The following is a 6,727-nucleotide window of genomic DNA, read 5'->3' as shown; positions in this document are numbered from 1 at the left end:
GCTTTATTAGAAAGAAATGATTGAAAATCCTACTTCACCTGCATCATTACATTAAAATATTCCTCAAAAGTAAAGAACTTTGTTGTGAAAAATGGTTGTTGCCTATATAAAAGCACAACAAGTTTTTGATTAACATAAACAACACCTCTTACCGACCCTTATTAGACATCTTATTAGATGCGACTCAACAATAAAACCTTCATGTCTATCACAAGAACAAACGAAGTCTTCTTCATAAATGTATTTTAAAGTTTATTCGCTATACAAACCCTATTTCTATTGTTTATTGAATAACTCATAAAATAAATCTACAACGCAGACTTTTATTACTCTTTGCAAATGTTTGGCGGTGGAAACACTCAGTAATCGTGCATTAAAATGTTTAATTATTTCGACTTAGGTTCAATATCTTTTTAAATACAAACAGTTATACTTTAGTGGTTTCCGCACTGTATATATTTGGACAGTATTCCTTTCCCAGTTTTTGCAATTTCAATTTTTACAGGAAATTAAGCGCACAAGGGGTTCAATATCACGCCATAAACTAAGCTATCAGTATTGAAACTTTATAATGAAAGAATCTTAATAACCCCAAGGGACAAGACAAATAAAAAGAAAAGTCATTAATGAGATATGAACCCGGATATTCGTCAAACATAGCGGAAACAGAAAAATTAATTTCAAGATTTGTTTCAACGTTAATGGCTCATAAATAATTTACACAACAAACGTTTTCGTTAACAACTCTTTTCAACGAGCTCTTCTTCAAAATAGGGCTAATAAGTTACTATTGTCTAGCCCTCATTTTCGGTAGTCAATATTTTTCATTCTATCTTTAATTTCTTTAGAATTGGTTTGTTTTTCTTGTCTGTTAAAAACAAATATCATTGAAAAGGAAATCGTTAAAGATTACGCATCAGCCCATTTAGAACTTTTAGCATACGGAAGTTAAATTCGAAACTCATTACAGAACTACCTTCGCCCAAGAGATTTTCATATCGAAAGCTGTTACGCTCCCTAAGCCCAGTTTCATATCTAAATGGGGGTCTACTTGACCAATGTTCACATCTTTTATTGCTATAGTTACTGGTCAGTAAACACAAGTTACCCCGCTCTAACCTGTAAAACCTCACCTTAATAGCTAACTCATTATAAGCCCACTTCTTAGAGCTATTATCTAATAGGACGATAATCACTATCAGACCTTAATAAACATCATTAATTATGAATTCTATCCAATAATTTCTATCTGCTTTGACTTGAACATTATTGAACCCGAAAATTCAGACGATACCAACTTGTTTACCTTGAGGTTGTGTAAGTTCAAAGTTGTATTGGTGTGATTGTTGTGATTTTTTATACAAGAACAAACTATATAAGAAGAAGTTAAGAACATCCAAAGGCTTCAAACATTTTGGAGTTCTTATAAAAAACGTGTAGTATGCTTTAGGGATAATTAACTCTTTCCATAACTTTTTGATTAAATTCTTTTGGCAGTATCGCCAAACATTTTGCTATTTAATCCACCCTTTTGGGGGATAGTAATGAAGCTAAACTATTTGAGGAAATTATGGATGCTTGATACGTCTCTATTTATCATAAATAGTGGACACTACCTCTATTTGTGATAAACAGAGACGTAATTTCATCATTAGCATCATTTCATCCTTTTTTGTCACCGGAGATAAGTATATTACTGTATATAATACACGTTTTTTTTTTATAAGAACAAACTATATAAGAACATAAGGCTTCGAGGCCCAAAAATTTAAGAACATTCTAAGAACATACAAAGGCTTTGGAGACTTAAAAACATGCAATTTCTTAAGAAATTACATCAAAATGCTCAAAAAATGCTGAAAATAAGAACATTTTAAGAACATTTTTAGGCTTCAAATCCAAAAAACTAAGAACATCCGAAGGCTTCAAAAATTTTTGATGTTCTTATAAAAAAAAAAACGTGTAGCAACATCTAGATGTGGCAGATCTTTTGTTGGGCGTAATTTCCAGGTTCAATGTCTCAAACAACTCTAAAAAATATTTCTTTATACATCGTTACACCTTCTTTATTCCTGGTTATATTTAGATACTACGTGATAGTGTAAATTAGAGCCGGGTGATGAATAACCGAATCTTTAATTGCTTTATTCCTGGTGATATAGAAGAGGGTAATTCCTGTTTATTGTCAGTTGTCAGTTAATAATTGACTTTATCTTTAGGTTCTGTTAATTGCTGCTAGTTGCTGCGGTTAGAATTTTAGCTCTTTTTTTACCTATGGTTAGTATGATATCTCTGAGAAAAGTAAATTTGGTGTTTTGCTTAACGCAAGCTTGAGCCCTAGAAAAATTGCTTGCTTATGATAAGTTCTCGACTTAATTACTTTAATTTTCCCAACCTTTAAGCCTGTATTTTTTTCCTTGCCTTGTTCACTATTGACAAATGTGACCTTTTTAGCCCAATTGCAGCGCTACTTTTAATATTCTAGGGAACCCTAGTTCGAAGAATAACGTCGCCATATAAACCTTTTCATGCTTTGCAATTCATGTATTTCCCTTAGACAAATTCACACGTATCAAGTTGTCAATTCCTGTTGATCTTCCCCTTGTTATTTTTTTTCAAATGCCTAAAGAGAATAGTATTTATTTTTAGGAGTATAATAAACTTCGGATTTTAATGACTTCCGAAGATATCCGTTTTTTGTTACATGTCGTAGAATTCGGATGAACAAAATAATGAAAAACATTTTTCTTGGTTGCCAAAGGAAAAACAATTTTATTTCTTCCTGCACAAATTCTATTTTTCCTCTCGTTTGCTGGGCTATCATTAGTGTTAGAATCTCCGCCAGAATGTCCACTAGAGGCTTATCTTGATTTATATTAGTTAAGAAGGTGAAAATATGATTAATTTAGGGCTGTTTTTATGGAGGCGGCGTGGCCCGGCTAAGTGAGGTGGGATAGATTTTCGAACGTTACGTTGCAGGTTTTGACGAATCAGATGATGCAGAAAAATATATCACTGGATGTTTGAAAATCTATCCCACCTCACCTAAGCAGGCCAGCCCACCTCCTTATGAACAGTCCCTTGAGTAACATGTTGTGGATTCAAATTTAAGTTTGCATTTGCATTCCTGAGGAAGGAGCAAATGGAGAGCATATTTATGTTGACCTTATCAAAGGTCGTTGAAACAAAAGCTAATTTCAGTCCTTCGTCTAGAGTTACAAAAAGGCGAAATTCCAGAAACATTCCCACTGGCACGTAGGCACATAACATCTTGTCATCTCACAAACCTAGCAGCTCCTGGGTTCGAATTTCAAAGCATGGATTTAAGTAAGATTCTAGTAATTTAATTATTTGTTGGATGAAGAATTTGTAGGATACATAATTGAATTTGAAACCTTCAACCATTGGTTGGCCTTAGTTTGCTGTAATGATGGCAATGAATCCCATGTAGCAGGAACTAATTTAAAAATGCAATTATATTTTTTGAATGTAAATGACGGTCATTTAAGGTGTATTTAACTCTGATTGTAAATTTTTGAATGCAAACAATCACATACACGAGTAAATTTCTTACCAACCCTTCTTTAAAAATATCTATCAATCTCGCAACCAGAGCATTTCGGATCTCTCATTGTTTTTTTTATGTACGTTGGTACAATCGTACTTTTGCGAGCGTTTTGTGAAAGGAATAATGAAAGAAATGAAAAAGCAAATACCTGGATAAGGCTGAAGAACTAAAATGTTAATTTATTTCAGAAATAAATAGCCATCACTAAGGGTGTGTATGAATTTGAAGCAGGAAAATACTTTTAGGGCACAAGTGTCTTGTCTAAAAGGCGGTTTCATATTCTTCCATGCACGCATTGATCAATTCACGAGATTAGATTTTACCGGTGTAAAGAAAAAGAAAGAAGTAGCCACGAACCTCCACATTGTATCAAAGATGCTTTAAATGAGCAATTAAAGACCATTAATATGTCATTAAATGGTCAACCGCATTGAATTTAAATTCTTGAACTGCTAATCTAGAGCTCGTTAATATCGATGTAAATGATTCTGATGAATTTCAATGACTTCACTGTGTGTTGTTGCGTCACTCGGGAAATAAACAAATTCGCTGTTTTTTTTGCGCAGGCGGCTTTGCTTTGGAAATAACAAAATAAAAACATCAAAACTTTAAACATTGAATAAATACGCATAGAACAACAAAGTGATCAGGGTTTTTTAATGTATTTCTACCTACTCGTTCTGAAGTTTAATATGCACATTTCGGCAGGACCGAAAATACCCATAAAATCGGAAATTTTGATCGATTAAGACACCTCGCCCTTAATTTAAACCACCTACTGGAAATTAGCCTGCGGGGGTTGAGATGTTTTTCATTATTCGGCCTCACCTAAAACACATTAACCTCCAGAATAGCTCATTAGAATCTGTGAATCATCCGATTAATGGTCTCTCGAGTACTGATTTGGTCAATGTATTAAAATATTGGTGCATGTTTTCCGTCTTAGGTGCCACACCTGCAAAAATACTCTAATTTATAACTCACATTAACTATATTAAAACACCTGAAATATCTACCAGGCTTTTCACTTTAGACCAAGCTACATGGAGATTGTGTACAGAGCTGACTATATTAAAACACTTGAAATATCTACCAGGCTTTTCACTTTAGACCAAGCTACATGGAGATTGTGTATAGAGCTGACTATATTAAAACACTTGAAATATCTACCAGGCTTTTCACTTTAGATCAAGCTACATGGAGATTGTGTATAGAGCTGACTATATTAAAACACTTGAAATATCTACCAGGCTTTTCACTTTAGACCAAGCTACATAGAGATTGTGTATAGAGCTGAAGAATATGTAAGTGCACCATTACCTCGTTTAAACATTCTATTGAAGTAAGTTTCTTCTTAAGATGTACTTGAAATTGACTAATAGGTTACTTCTGCCATGAACGGTGAATTTCCTTTTCAAAAGAAATATTTTCTAACATATTTTTCACTTTATCATGCTAGATGCTCGAAAGAGGCCTCGAAATTGTTTTTGACAAGACCAGTACTGTTGCATTTTTATCATCGTCAAAGACCTTTCACAGAATGCAGACTTTTGAAAAAGTTTAGCAAACTGATTATTTTCATCTTATTTCTTTGCAGATTCTTTTTGGAAGAGTCCGTTTTATTTTGTTAATATTGTCTCGCCCCTCTTGCACCTAATTCTTGTTTTGTTTGCTATATTTCAACCAATGCTTCAATTCTATCAAATTATAATCTTTGAAAAGATAATTCATAGGTCTATAATATTTGAGCTTAAAAGTCTTAAAACCAGAGAAATCTAATTAATTGCATGTCAAGTTCCTTGAGTAGAGAAATGAAGTTCCTTGATTTAGTTTAAGTCATAACTTGGATATTTGGGTTTAGCTATTGCTAAATCTTCGTTTTAAAAGTTTTTTGAATTATTTTTTCAACGGTATATCACTTGTTGGAAGTGAAAAATTGGTTGAAGAATGTCAAACAAAAAAGAAATACATTAGACTCCCGGTCATTCGAACCTGCACTTATTCGAATAATTCGGTTATTTGAAGTGAGATCGCGTTCCCCTTGGATCTGCTTACTCAACCCAGGCAAAAACACTCTCGGCTATTCGAACTTCAGTTATTCAAACTTTCAGTTATTCGTATTTTTGAAAAAATTAAACGGTATTAAATTTCGCGAAATTTGGCCAAAAAAATCGCGAAATTAAGTACCCGCGAAATTTTGTAACACGCGAAATATAATACCAATAAGGTACATTACAGGCTAAATCATCCTCAGTTATTCAAATTTTTACCCTCAACTGAACCGCAATGCCTCATTACTTCAGAAAATTCCCTCCAATTAAGGGTAAGTTGAGAATCTGGTGGGAAAACGAATTTTTCGGTTATTCGAACTCCCGGTTATTCGAATTATATTCTTACCCCACTTGGAGCTTCGAATAACCGAGAGTCTACTGATTTAAAGCAATAGTTTAAAAATAGGAATTTTTACGTTCCCGTACAATTTAATTTTTTCAATTCAAAATTTTTTTTTTTCGATATTCAAGCATTCTTCCAATAAAAATTCAAATCAGATTTTAAGAAGTCCAACCAGAAAAGTTTTATTCCTTTTTTATAAGCCAGGAAAAAGTAGTTTGGTGAACATCTAAAATAACTTTAAAAACAACCCGTGCACAAATGAGATTTTTTTCAAACCAAAAAATATTTAACTCGCTGAAACAAATTCTCTATACAGAAAACTGATGAAGAAATATTCTTACAAGTAAAAAAATGCTCACAAAATGGTGAGAATAAGAAACATTTTTTGGCTTAAGAATCAAAAAGTTAAGAACATCCGATGGTTTCAAAAGTTTTGGGTGTTTTTATAAAAAACGTTTCATATATATTTTGAAACACAATATTGTTTATCCTGACCTATAAAGATGCATGCACAAACTTTTAATGTTTATTTTTAATGAGGACATATTTTGATGAAAACTGAAATTATCTCTCAATCAAAAGTTATATTTTTCCTTTTAATCTTGACCTTTAAGGATGCATGTTTTCAAGGAAGAAATTTTGCTTAATGAGGACGTTTTTTGATGAAAATTGAAATTATTTGGTACTTAATCAAACTTATAGTTTTCCTAAAAAAGCACCACTAACTAATCCCCTTGAATGTGTTTATAATTGAACGTGATGATA

Source organism: Clytia hemisphaerica, unplaced genomic scaffold (assembly GCF_902728285.1).
Source record: "Clytia hemisphaerica strain Z4C2 unplaced genomic scaffold, Clytia hemisphaerica genome assembly, whole genome shotgun sequence".
NCBI classification, from domain to species: domain Eukaryota; kingdom Metazoa; phylum Cnidaria; class Hydrozoa; order Leptothecata; family Clytiidae; genus Clytia; species Clytia hemisphaerica.
The sequence above is the reverse complement of the archived record's forward strand: the minus strand, read 5'-3'. Positions refer to the sequence as shown.